This window comes from Lissotriton vulgaris, chromosome 3_1 (assembly GCF_964263255.1).
Source record: "Lissotriton vulgaris chromosome 3_1, aLisVul1.2, whole genome shotgun sequence".
NCBI lineage: Eukaryota > Metazoa > Chordata > Amphibia > Caudata > Salamandridae > Lissotriton > Lissotriton vulgaris.
Genome location: NC_141689.1, coordinates 560449731 through 560464988, shown reverse-complemented (window position 1 = coordinate 560464988; position 15258 = coordinate 560449731).

The window sequence follows — 15258 nt, the reverse complement described above, 5'->3', positions numbered from 1 at the left end:
ACTTAAGGGCTATAAAAAACTGTGACAAAGCATACCCCATGGCGAGACATTTCCAGGCCGAACACAATCAGAATACCAACTTGTTGAGGTTCTGTGTTTTGGACATGGTGAAACACGATGAGAGAGGGGGTAACGAAATACAGAAACTTCGAAGGTTGGAGTCCAGATTAATTATCAAATATCAAACAACAGCCCCGATAGGACATAACTGTGATGAGGAACTAGAAACACATTTAGGTTAAGAGACCAAGCGAACCAAGCTTTGTCTGAAACAGTTGTAAATAATCAGGGGTTATTGAATATAATGTTTAGTTGATATTGTCAATACTTTTTAGAGGGAATAAGAGAGAAACATCTTGAAAGTTAATGGCAGACCAAAATGTAATGGATGTATATTAATAATGATATGAAATTCTTGTCGAGTATCTGAAGAGTCACCACAGCTATAGAACCATATTAGTCTTCAGGACTAAAAAGATGAAGTACAATTGTCTCGTAATACAGAAATGATGATTTTAAAATCACGAAGGGTTATGGTAGAATATATGTGGTAAATGTTTTCTTTGTTTATATATTTTCATAGATACTAATGAAGAAAGAAAGAGGAAGAAAATATGAATTTGTGACAGCCGTCATTTGAGATGATTAATGAAGAGAATGAAATTTTGGAGATTGCAAATATAAGGGGGTTATGCGGTTATGCCCACTTGGGCGGAATAACTCATTGTATAATTAAAAAGAACTGATATAATAAGCCCACTGGTGCGAGATAACTATATGTGCTCTATTATAATTGGTAGAGTAATGCGAAAACCGATGTGAGGTTCACTTGCTATAAGCTAGTAAAAAGTTCTGCTGAAATCCTGTGAAAAGTGACCTGGTTTAGAACGCCCAACAATTTATTAATTTTCTTTATGCAAGTGCGAGCATACGAAAATGCCAAAATGTATTTTTCAAATATATACACTATGAGGCTGTATGCAATATGAAATGAATATTGGTGTATGTTTTCATTAGTAACTATTCACTGTTATTTTCGCAGCGCTAGTCTGCTTTCTATGATTTTTAACAAGTATGTCACATGTTGATTTAAAGCCTATTGGAATTGTAACACTTTCACTGGTGAACAAGGGAGGTGAGCTCCTGAAATGCGTAGAGTTTTTGGTTGCCTTTGAACTGCATTAAAGGCTATTTCTTCAGCAAGAAGTGTTCGTGTGTTCTTTGACTTAAAACTGAAGGTCAAGATTCGAATTGAGATATATATATATATATATATATATATATATTAGAACTCAAAAGGTCTTGGCTAGAGGGCTGCAAAGTTTCAGGAAGATTCCTCAAATTGGTACAAAGTTATCAGTGACCAAAATTCAGAGGACTTCGTATCTCTGGTAACCTTAACTATAACTACAGAGTGGCTGCGACATATACATTTATATTAGTGTAATTCTATTGTACACGTGTAAGAAAAAAACTGCACAAAACCTGCGGTTGCTTGAGACATGTAGGGACCATTCAACCCACTGTTCTTGAACGGGGATCGTCAATGAACAATGCCTATTATGTGATGGGCACGGGCACGCTTTCCCTCGCAGTCAGGCAGGTAGGCTGCTTTTGTTGTCCTTGTATAGATGTGTTTTGGTGAGCGGGGGAAAGAAAGGCTCTCTGTTCGCGTGTTTGTGGATACCTGTGTCACTAGGCCACGCGCCGCGGTATTGATTTAGTGCATCCTTCTAGTGCCGGATCCTTTCCTTGCTCAGGGGAATGAACATTGATTTTCCTCAGCTTGGCAGGTGAAGATCAGGAGCGCGCCAGCTGACGTCCTGGGGGCGGGGTGTCTTTTTAAAGCGCTACCGCACTGTTTTTTGCAGGATTGCACGATGCTCGGGCTGCAGAAAACATGCCCGCAAGTTTTTTTTTTTAATCTCTTACGTCGCCACTCAATAAGCATCGGTAAAGTGCTCTATTTAATATGTCATGGTGGCTCGATTCCCAAATATTGTAGACACTCATGTAGGCTTATCCGTGTTTTTCGAGTATATTTTGAATTTGTTCAGAATTATAAAGATTTCCTGAAGTACTCATGGGAACCTCCAGTTGTTGCACTGCAGACTCCCAGGAGTTTTTATTTGAGTGAATAATTTCTGAAATAACGATTTATACACGTAAGCATGCGTAATTGCAACTCTGCCTTGCATTTGCACCTACTTATGTTTTTATATCTCCATTGATTCTTCTCCTTTACTCCCAGAACGATTTTGGATTTGTTCCCTCCCATTCCCTACATTGACGGAATCTTGCGCCTTACAGCAGTAAACATCTAGCTAATTTCAAGGTGGGTGACTACCTGTAAAATGTTTGTGAATACCCTCGTACTTGCCAGTTTTGATAAAACATCCACAGACCTGCAATTGTGAGATGAGTTTCACACACGGTATGTTTGCAATCATACATGGCGGTATTTAGGCTCGTACGTGAACTTCAAAGGTGAAAATACCTGTCGTAATCTGACCCCCATTTTGTCGTTTACACTGCATGAATAACAAGCATTGGCATAGCCAATAGGTCTCACTTTTGGGACCTTTTAAGTATTTAGTTATGCAGTACAATATCCTTGCATGGCTAAAGACTTATAAGGTCCCAAAGGCGAGACCTATTGGCTCTGCCAATGCTTGCTTTTCTAGAGGCTACTTGCACTATGTTTTATTTATATTTAGACAGTTGATGTCAGTGTTGTAGGGAACCTCATGTATCAAACGTTTGTAGTTTTGTATTTTAAATGTAAGTTTTGTTTTCTAACTCGAATCTTGAAGGTGCCCATTTCAATCCATTCATACACTATGCATGTATGTTTTATAGCAAACTTTGGATCTTGATGTAACAAAAACAGAGGGACAGGAAGATGGCATTGACGAAGGTAGAGTTTATACTTTCTTTCTGTCTGGCTATCAACAAAACGCAACGAGTTAAGCAGTATTCTTTTTTAAATGTCTCGGTGTATTGGACAGATAACAGGTACGTACAGTTAAGCAACTTCATTTTATTTATTATTATAGAACTCAGGAGGATTAAATACAGGTTTATCGAAATCCAAACTAATTAACAGAATGTATTAGTCCACTCAGGCAAGACACAGCTTAGCATATTCTATGGTCAACTACAGACCCCAAACCTTTACAAAATATTAATGCTCTTAATTATAAGCATGCTTAGTAAAACCTCTACCCACTCTTTGAAAAACTCGAAAAGTATTCTGAGTAGTCAGATTAAAATAAACATGTCAGTGAAAGTGTTCCTGTTGAATTCATCCATACAATTCTAACAGTATGAGTTACTGCACACCAGCACTTGTATGCCCTGTATTAAAATGGAGGCTCCATTTCATTGCCTATTACAGTTTGTAATGTTCGCCTTTGCCCCACTTTGTGGGAGTCTTCAAGCACTTCACAGCTTGTTTCCTAAGGGCACAGGACGGTTGGTAAATGGAGCATTATGGCTGAGAATAATTTGCTAGATGTTCCAAGGGCAAAAACATCTATTGAAATTCCTAAGGAAATAAAAGAAAACTATTATATGAACCTCAGAAGTCTGAGTAATAAAAGACAATTACTGAGAAACTCCACATGTCCTTGCTTAACAAAAAACAGTGTTCGTTTGGTAACAAGTGAAAAAAAAAAACACACAAACAACCATTGCCTTGGGAACTGTCATAAGGTGCCAAGTCAGCGTGGGTAGAAAAGGCTCCCATTTATGAAACAAAGAACTAAATCCAAGACTGGAGCTAACTGCTGTCGAAACGCAACCCTCTCACCACTCCACCATACCAAGAGTCTTCTCTTGATAAGTACTTTATGGGAATGGAAAGTTATAATGTATAATTGTGTTGAAAAATTGGATCAAATAGTGCATATAGCAGCTCAATTTTCAAAGAGTTTGGCCAGCAGGCTATACATTTTCAAGACATTTCTAGGATATTTTTTGGCTTAAATAAAGTACTGATTTCCAAATAGATATTACAAATCAATGCAAAATCCAAGAACAAGTTCTCCTGAGTAAACCACCCAACCTGCGGGTAATGCCAGTCAGAAAGACCGGATAGAACGCGACCTTGAAACATGATTCTGGATCAGAATGGGAATACAGTCACTGGAAAGGATTCAATTTAGTAACAGCAGCCAGCACTTTAGCATCTTGATGTGTATTGAAGCCCTTTATGCTAGCTAAAAGACTGAGTGAGGAGCATTGATGAAATGTGAGGGTCCAGAGTTATAAGAAACAAAGTTACACAAGGTGAAGATAATAAGGATGGTGAAGTTCGATTTTGAGGTTAATTTGTAGAGATATTTGAGGAATTTTGGTGTAATAATAACAGAAGTCCCGAAGTTTAGGATTGAGGTGTGTTATTGGGATTATGTAGGGTTAGGTGCTGAGTTAGCAGATGCTCAAATTATAGACAAGATGAATTTTCCGAGAGGAGCTTTTACCAGAAATATAACAGCCGGGAGGAGGCTTTGAACTATGACTTAGGAAGCGCTAATGTGAGGATTTTTCAGCACTATTGCAAAGAGAATAATCTATGATTATGGTCGTTATGTTGTTATGTCATGATGACAAGTAAGAGTGTTGCTTTCCTGATTAACTCAAGCTCTTTGAAGTCATATGTGATCCCTTCAGCCAGTTATGGATTTTCAGTCAATCGCACTTTGCACTCTGTGTTTATAGTCCTTCTGTAAAGAATGCACAAGAGCTCAATAATTCTAGTATGAAAGTGAAGTTGGATGAAAAGACAAACTTGGTAAACATGTGACATATGACAGACACTGCCAAATGTACAAAATCAATGCCAAGCAGAAGATAGGAAGGATTTGTTGTGAGCAGCTGTATGTAATGTTAGCAGGGAAGTGCCTTTGCTCAGTAGCAGAAGACATCACTAGTTACTGGTGTGGAGGTATGATTCCAAGGTGTTTGACACCAAACACAACATGTTTCCATGCAGCCTTTTTAAAGTTAGAATTTACCGCAAGGATATAATGCACTTAAGAGTATATGGTTGGCTGCATCACAAATAACCCCAGAATAGAAGTTCCGAAGGCTGCAGAGGGGCTCTGCTCATGCAGTTGCACCCTCTCACATAAAACCCAGCACCCTGCCTTCAGGATTGATAAGGCCTGCCATAGGGGCGACTGATAGGTTTATTTGTGCAGTGATATGGATAGATATAGGGAACCTATATCTAAGTAAGAGGTGCATGCACCACCTTACACAGGCTGCAGTTGCAGACCTGTTGTGTAATTTTGAATGGTCTCCCATGGGTGGCATAATATATGCTGCAGCCCCTGAGAGGCCTCTGGGCTATCTACGCCCTGGGTACATAGTATACTATATAGTAGGGACTTATAAGGGTACCCCAGAAACCAATCTGTGGTGTACCTAAAGTACATGCAATCAATTTTAGAGAGAAAGCAGCTAGGCTGGGGTCCTGGATAGTAGGATCTCAGCCAGACTAAGTCGAAAACAGTGAAGCATCAGCAAAAAGTGGGGGTAACTATAAGAAGCAGATACTACACTCCTACATCATTAACAAGGTCAACGTTATAATGCTTTCCTGGGAGATAAGCAATAGGTTTGTCTTGATCAAAAGGGATAAATCATACCAGTAGATTTTATGCAATTATCCCAAATGAGAGTTGATAGAGGCCATGCCATCTGTCAGTAGGATGATAGTTTTACCTAGAAATGGTCCTTTCTCAAGGGGCATGTCACAAATTGCCACTTATGAGCTGGACCCCTATGCTCAGAAGCACCATATTCCTGATGAGCTATTTTGTGCGCTCAGAGATGAACATCAGAGATGGGAAACCACAATAGGCAATCCCTCCTTCGCAGAGTAACTTTGGCCTGGTTGGTGAGATCTGTATGAGGAGAGTGAGGATGCCAAAGCCCAGATCTCCTTGCCTGAACAACACCCAACTAGTTGCTGCGCCTTGTTAACCTATAGTCACACCCAGGCTGAGACCACCACATGCCTCTGCTTGAATACGAATGCCCCCCACACCACTCATGGCAGCAGAGCCAGCAGTGTGGCACTCTAAAATCACTGCAGGTGCCTACAGAGAGGATAGACATAGACATGTGGAAGACAACATAAGAGTTCAATGTACCCAAAATCCTAGTCCCCTCAATGTTGTGGTCAGGCATCCTAGTGTTGGAAACTGCTGGAAAGCCACTGGATGGGTCTGCAGATGTGATAACAGTGCCTTTTGCACAAGGCATTCGAGTATAGGGCTCACTTTCTATCACTCCTAAATTTAAAATACAAAATACCGAAATGCCTGGGAAGGGATCACACTGCTAGAGCGCGCAGTTTTCCCCAGGTCACCCGGGATACCAATTCTCTAACACGCACTGGGCCCTTGGCGTGAAGAACACATTAATTTCGTTTGGGTGAAACTGGGGGAGGATTTCTCCTCCTGCACGCTGCTAGGAGCAATCAAGTTTGGATTTACCTCTGCTTACCATGCACCCGACTTACCACAGGCGCAATTCCTTGACGGACCTGGAGCTGTTAAGGAAAAGTAGACAGGCCTAACATCCAATACACCTTAAAATCCGTAAAATACTTTCCACAGTTTTGTAAAATGACCACAGACACCTGATTAAGTTCGAGTTTTTATATAAGAATTCAAAGTGAAGAAGCCAAAATAATAAGCGATACACAGAGTAATATATCAAACAACAAAATCAGTACCAAAAGGTAACTTTGCACAAAAAATATGACCATTTAGAATATATGGGAAACTACAGGGAGAAGTTTTAGCACATACTATTCACTGCAACGTTATGCTAGAACATAGGAATGGGATGGGACCTAGAACATGTACTTAACCTAAGTGTTCAGAATATTCTTGCTAAGCTCACTGCAATCCACTAAAGGAAAGGGAAAAACGGGAACCTGCTATGGTTTTATAAAATCAATGAATTTCTAAAGGAGAGGGGGAGAGAAGGAACCAACTAAAATTCAGGCACATATAAGTTCAATGGCAATAAGGCAATAACACAGGTAAGAATGCTTTAACAGATCAGAGAGAGAGAGAGGAAAAAAAGATACGCAAACCCACAATCTATATTTACCTAATTCAGATTGAGGACCAACCCTGGCCACGGGTCAGTTGGGAAGGCGGGGACAGGGACCCTCAGAAAAGGAATGCCAGACTGTGAGCAGGTACAGCTCACGGAAAATAAGGACAGGATACCCCTCAGGTTCGGATCAAGGACTGGGCCTCCCAGGGTACGACCAACACCCACAGCTTCGGACGGCAACGCCTGCGTTACCCCCTCCTGCACGTAATCCGCCAGAAACCCCGATTGGATTTTCGAATTCCCCAGCAAAGTGCTTCGCCAGCACTTAGGATTTTCCACCCCTTGGGAGTTTGTGGAAAGTATGGACAAAGTGCTCCGCAGCACTTTCAGGATTGAACACCTATTGAGATCGTAGGGTCAGTGACAGGTCTGCTACTCGGACAAGTCGGACAATTTTCCTAAGCTAAACTAGGGTAGTTATACAGTTTTGGGGACCCTCAGACCACCCCCTAATGTTGCAAGTGACAGTTTCCCATATTGTGATTGGTCAGGAGAGGTGGTGTGGTCTTTACCACCTCCTAAATTCAACGTTCCCATCATAATTATTCAATTTTCATACCCGCCCCCTTGGTTCACGTTCCCATGCATGGAATACAACAGTACAGGATAGTCTACAATATGTAGCAACAGTATTGCTTTTTCCAAGGTGAGACGCCGTATTCCCAGCGATGTTCCCAGGCGCATTGTGCTTCAGGTGCCAGCTGGCTAGGTTTAGCTTCTGCGCAGTTGGAACTTTCTCCGGTCATGTGACGGTGCCCAGCAGAGCTTCAAGCATGGCTCCGCTTATGATCACCCCAGCCCACAAAGACGCGGTACATGAAAAGTAAGCGACAACAAATTAAAATCATACATATAAATGATCGCACTGTATACCATGATAAAAGATAACCAACCCTTACTTTTATAATAACTATAGCATTAAGAATTAATGCGAAAGAATAGATAGGCTAAAAGCTGCTGCAGTAAGCAGAGAGCGTGGTAAGAGACAAGCGGCCATATTTAGCATCAATGCGCATGAGCACAGAATCCCTCCAGAATGCGAGTGCGTCACATCACATGGGTATGACCGACGCATGCGCAGACTGAATTTGCGGCAAAGCAGCCATTTTCAGTGCAAGCTTCGTTAGTACGTAAAAAGACAAACAAGCAAGCATCCTAGGGACACCCGCGTGTAGGGGAAAACACTTTACAAATGACGAACAATGGTGTTAATATTATTATGTAATTCAGACAAGGGTTTTGCATACGAGCAAGGCGCTATACATGCGAATCCTTGCTCCATCAATCCCCTCTTTGATGATATTTACTATCATCACTACATGAAGGAAACAGATGCCAACTTTTCTCATTCATTCATATCGTCCATTTCGATTTCAATAAACTTATTGTTTAGTTTTCTTTCAGCTTCCCTATGAGAGTGGTGATTTTTCGCCTTCTTATAAATTGCACTCTTCAGCTCCTCTAATTCTAATTCATCAATGTTTCTTTTCACCCCCCTCGGATTTACTGTATATTTCTTTTTACACTTCTGACATTTGCAGCAGATAAAAATGATCAATACAATCACACCTATTATGACTATTGGCATCAGTATTTTCCACAAAATATTTCTACCTAGATTAGTAAACCAACTACCTATAGAGGAGAGACCTCCAGTCAGTCTCGTCCAGGCACTGTCAACCTCCAATGGTTTGAGTTCCCTTTCCAAATTAGTTATGTTCCTCACATATTGTTTTAATTCGACACTTGTATCAGGAATGTAAGTGCAACAATGTTGCGCTCTCAGCATTCTACAGACTCCGCCCTCTTTTGCTAATAGGGTGTCAAGGGCAAGACGGTTTTGTAAAACCATTGATCTGATTGCAACCATTTCAGTATTGACCAGCAGGAAACCAGCAGCAGTGTCCGTTGATAACCGGTCCACTACTGTAGACAATTTGCAGATTCTATGGGTGTTCAGAACTACCCCCATTCCAGGTATCAGTGCGCTAAAAATATCACCTACAATTTCGCCTACACTTTCGCGTCTACTACGCACTACGCCATTAGTTTCATCATCGCTTCCAGCTGCATTGTTCACATGGTATATTTTCGGGAAAACAATGCCAAAGTAGCAGCTCCCATACCAGTGATCCGGCAATTTGAAATAAGCCTTGTTCCCACATATATAATATATTCCGGGAAACACAGGTTCTGACCCATTTTTGAAACCCCAACCTCCGATTACCTTATAATTATGTTCACACTCGCTGGAACCGATGAATACATTGTTATAGTACTCTGTCTTTTCCCTATGGATACAAAGTTTCCCCTTTCTTTCAAAATCCAGCAACAAGGCAGGACTGGCTTCGCCTTCTGAGGTGTTATCCATGTGCTCAGCCCACCTAGGGATTCTATCTTTCTCGTCATTTGCCTTCTTCTGAAACTTTTCTCTCCTTCTGTCTGCCATCTTTATAAACATCTTTTCCTGCTCTTGCAGTGAACAGGTCAGATTGTCTTCCTTTGCTTGATCTAAGTCTATGGTACCTATAGTCAGGAAATAGTCTCCCATATAGCGGGTCACGTCACTTGTAGTATGTACACGGTTCAAATGTCCCCTAACTGGAAGTTCAGAAAATACTACGTCATCATTTGAATAATAGTATTGCAAGGTGCTTCTATAGAACAAGCTAGCTAATATACTACAGGAGATTCCATAGGTCAAAGGTAGATGGTGGTATGTCACGCCTTCAGCCACTGAAGTTGGTAGCTTCATGCAGACATAACAGTCCTCTATTTCCATAGCTTCTACATAATGCACTAACAAGTTAGCAAAAACATTTAAGTGCGTCCTGTTCTTCATTTTGTGAAAGTGTAGCCCATCCTCATCTGGTGCTTCTAAGTCAGGTCGTGGGTGTGTCAGTCCTACTCTTTTGTCGCGTCTCTCTAGTCTTCGTGGTGTTTCTGCAGTCTGTACATCTCCTACATCTACTACTTCGGGTTCAGTGGGGGACAAGTTAGGATTCTTACTTATCATGAAAGGTAGAAAAACTGTTAGTCCTATCCACATTACTATTAGCATAGCTACACTACACAAACATATCTTACAACAGGTTTTGAGACACCCACAGCGGGATCTCCCAGAGACACTCGGATCAGACATATTTAGCTTACAGGTGGCTTTTGCTACCCCTCTTCGTTTCTTTGCACCAAAGGCTCACTTCGGGGCTCTCTTAAGGAGGGTCTTCGTCCGAACTCCGATCAGCAATGGACTCGTGGTCACTGTTGCCACTGTGGTGAGGCTCGTCAATCTCTTCCAACACAAAGTACGTCCACTCAGGGCTCCGATACAGTCGGTTCTGTTTCTTTATTCTGTCGCTCTTTCTCAGCGATTTGCCTTGGGCTGCATTCCTTTCACTTAAAGCCCTTTTTCGGTCTTTATCGTTTTCTTCGACTGTTTTTAGTCTGAGCCTTAGTCTCTTGACGTATCGGGGTGTACTTCTTCCCCCGTGCCTCCCAGTAGTTGAGGAGACTTCTCCTTCTTCGTGCACTCTTTTCACTTTGTGTTGTGGCACTTCGGTTTCCCTGCCTGTCTGACTAGTTCCAGGACTTTCGTCTATTTCTTCTGCCTGGTCGCTAATCTGTCCCTGCTCAGATTCAAATCGCACTTTCTTTTTACTTCTGGTTACTGTCGTTTCCGTTGTCTGAGCACTTTGATCTAGTTCTATCAGTTCCTGTTCATGCTCTTCGATCTCTTCGCTTTCTTCTGCATGAACGTCGGCTCGAATTTCTAACTGTCCCTCTCCACTCTCGGGAGTTTCAGGAGGAGTGTCGATGTCCTGATCTGACCCTACTTGGCCTACTTCCTGATCAGGTGGGTTATGGCTTTCATTGACCTGACCTTCTTCTTCTACTCCTGACTCACCTGGACTATCCCACTCACTATCTAAGTAGGAATATTTCCTTGTTCGTATTGGGTCATGAACTGGTTCGTCGGCGGGATACCATTCAACGTCTCGACTTGTGCTCGGCAGTTCGATGTCAGCTAGCTCCGGACTCTCTTCCTCGGAGGTCTCTTCAGCTGTGCTGCCTTCAGCTCCAGTCGCGTTTTCTCCAGATACCCGCTTTGTGTGGCTGGCGTGGATCCACTTCGGTACACCAGCGCACTTCACAGCAGTGGTAGTGACGAGGATCACTTGTCGTCGCTTTCCCCACCTTGGCTTCAAGCAGCTGCTCCGGGTGTGTTTCTTTAACACCACCCAGTCTCCTGGCTGCAGGTTGTGTGCTGGAGCCTTTGGCCACTCGTCTTCTGTCTCTCCAATCTGCTGAGAGAGAGAACGCACTTGGTCACCCAGCTGCTTGCAGTATTCTAGCACCATATCATCAGAAATGCTTAGCAGTTTGTTTCCGGGTACCCATGCCTGGCGCATCACTCTTCCCATCAACACTTCATGGGGACTTAGGCCAGTCTTTCGATTCGGGATACTTCTCAGACTCATCAGCACCAGGGGTAAAGCTTCTATCCAGTTCATTTTTGTGGAATCACACATTTTTCCCAGTCTGGACTTCAGAGTGCCATTTATTTGTTCCACTACCCCAGAAGCCTCTGGGTGGTAGGCGCAGTGCAATCTTTGCTTCATTTTGAATGCTCTACAGAGTTCCAATAGGACATCGTTGGCAAAATGCCCACCTTGGTCCGTTTCGATTGTCTCTGGGATCCCATACCTAGGTATCAACTCCCTGAGCAATAGTTTGGCTGTGGTAATTGCGTCATTTTTCTTAGCTGGATATGCTTCCACCCACCTAGAGAATAGACAAACTATGACTAAAACATATCTATATCCGTTGCATCTGGGCATGGTTATGAAGTCTGCCTGGATTCTTACGAAGGGACCTACTGCCTTTCCAATAGTACTCTGTTTCACTACAGTCTTCTTTCCTGCATTGAATTGCTGACACACTAGGCACCTCTGGCAAAGCCTGTCCGCCTGGTCCCTGAACTTTGAATTGTAGAACACTTGTTCAAACACCCGACACATCGCATCTCTTCCCATATGTGTTGGCTCATGTATCATTCTGACCATGGGGTCGATCAAGCTATCAGGCAGTACAGGCACCCCATCCGGATTTACCACCACACCATCTTCTCGCAACTCGCATTCCTTTGCGGCCCACCTGCCTTTTTCTTGCCTGTCTGTGGCTTGTTGTATCTCTCTTAATTCTTCCCACGTTGACACATTATCAAACAACATAAGTTGGCAGCTGGTTCCATCCCACCGGGCAATTTGTAGGGACATCTGGTGTCGGGCACAAAACTGTGCAATTTGGTCAGCGTACCTATTACCGGCAGTCACATCATCATTTCCAGATCTGTGAGCCGCACACTTGACCACAGCCAATTCTTTGGGTAATTGGATGCCTTCCAGTAAGTTATGCACTACTTTCCCATTTCGGATAGGTGTGCCAGAGGAAGTCATGAATTCTCTTTGCAACCACAATTGGCCGAAGTCATGAACAACCCCGAAACAGTACTGACTGTCTGTGTAAACAGTAATTCTTTTGTTTTTTCCCCTCTTGCATGCTCGAGTTAACGCTATAAGCTCCGCCACTTGTGCAGATTTCACCTCGCGCATGTAAGATGCCTCGACGACTCCTGTCAGAGTAACCACAGCATAGGCAGCACTCAGACTCCCACTCTCATGTCTCAAACACGAGCCATCCACAAACATTGTTTTATCCCCGTCCCGTAGTGCTATTTCACGAATGTCAGGACGGGGCTTGGTGCTATATTCAGTCAGATCGATGCAATTATGTTCCCCACCCTCATCCGATTCTGCATCCAGAGGGACAGGTAACAGCGTCGCAGGATTTAGGACATTGCACCGGGAGATAGTTACATTTTCAGCACCAATCAAAATTCTCTCATACTTAGTCAGCCGACTAGGTGTGAGGTACTGGGTCTTAGTTCTAGTCAGTAGGATGACAACAGAGTGAGGAACATAGACAGTGACGGGATGTCCCATGACAATGCTCTCACTCTGTTCTAGACTGACGCAAGTAGCAGCAACGGCTTTTAAGCAGCCAGGCAGTCCAGCCGCCACTGGATCTAGGGTGGCCGAAAAGTAGGCGACTGGTCTTCTGACTGATCCGTGCTCCTGGGTCAGGACTGAAAGAGCACAATTTTCTCTGGTGTCACAGAACAGTTCAAAGGGTTTATTGTACTCAGGCATACCCAATGCAGGTGCGGTACATAGACAGTTTCTCAGAGTTACCCAAGCATTCATGCTCTCACTGTCCCAGTGGACGGGATCTTCCACTCCTTTCTTTGTCATATTTATCAGGGGTCGGGCTAGAGCCGCAAATCCTGCAATCCATTGCCTGCAGTAACCCACAACTCCCAAGAACATTCTCACCTCTTTCTGTGTTGTGGGCAGTTCCATGGCTTTAATTATTTTGATCCTTTCGGTAGTGACCTTCCTGATTCCCTTTTCTATCTGGTGCCCCAGATATTTTACTGAGTTTTTACAGAATTGTAATTTGTCAGGCGATACTTTATGTCCTCCTTTTCCTAGGTGATTCAGCAAGGCAATCGTGTCAGTGACACAGTCAGACTGGGTTTTAGATGCCACTAACAGGTCATCTATGTACTGCACCAAAACAGACTCTCTTGGCAGCACTAGGGATTCAAGGCACTTTTTCAGTATCTGGTTGAAAATCGATGGACTTTCAGTGTACCCTTGAGGGACACGATTCCAGACATAGATATGACTGTCAAATTCAAAACTGAAAAGGAATTTGCTTTCTGGGTGCAATGGGATGGAAAAGAATGCGTGGCACAGATCGATGACAGTGAACCATTCTGCGTTCCAAGGAATCTGGTAGAGTATTACTGCAGGGTTGGGTACAATAGGACAGCAAGGCACAACAATTTGGTTTACCTTGCGCAAATCTTGCACCACCCGGTACTTCCCACTAGGCTTTTTGATCCCAATGATAGGCGAATTACAAGGGCTGCTCAACACTTCTTCTATTATTTCTGCTTCTAGCAGCCTCGTGATTTCAGTCGCTACTCCTGCCTTCACTTCTGCACTCATTTTGTACTGTCTGGTTTTGGGGTATACAGCATTTGTTTTTATTGCTATTTTAACCGGGTCCACATTTGCCATCAGGCCTACATCTTTTCCCGTGAAATCCCATACTTCTGGTACTACTCTTAGCTGGAGTTCCTCAGGTAAATCCTCAATTGTCAAAGGCTTGATATCAGCATCTTGTCTGACTAACATCAGCTTGTACAGACCATCTTCATCGGGGGTCTGAATTTCAACGCCATTTGGTGTGCAATAAATGGTACAACGCATCTTGCACAACAAATCACGTCCCAGTAGGTTTACAGGACTGGAATCACAGACCACAAATCTGTGCATTTCCTTGAAATTTCCTATAGAAATCTCCATTGGTTCAGTTACAGGGGTACTTATTATCTGATTTGAGACTCCCACTACTTGGATTGCTTCTCCCGAGAGGGGTAGGTTAGGAACATCCACTGTTCTTACAGTAGATCTGGTAGCACCAGTGTCCAACAGAAAGGTGACGTCTTTGCCTTCAACCTTTCCTTCAATGTATGGTCCAGTCTGGTCTACCGGTAAGGAGGCGCCAAGTACGCACTCCTCATCCTCCCCTCTCAGGCCCCGTCAATCTTGATCTTCACAAAGGAAGGTATCACTTAGCAAGTACTGTGGAATGACTGCATTTCTTTCACTCTCAACCTCCCATACTTCCGCCCTCTCATTCTGCTGACCCTGACTCTTAAAATTCTGTCTAGGAGCGCGAGGTACTGGAGGTAATTTTACCTGTTGCTGGGTCTTTCTTGTCCCCTCTTTCGGCACCTGTGGATTTAAACCATTTACAGGGGCATTACCGGCCTGTAGGTGTGGACACTCGTCTCTCCAATGCCCCATCTGGCCGCACCCATGGCACGGAAACTTTTTCATGGCCTCCTCACGACTCATTTTAGGTCTGGGCTTGCCTCCCCCCCCAGAATTGGTATTCGGAACATTATTATCAGAAGTTATTTTACTTAACTGTTTTTCTTGCTGCTCGGCTAATTTCACCTGTGCCCACATCACTTTCTCCTTGAGG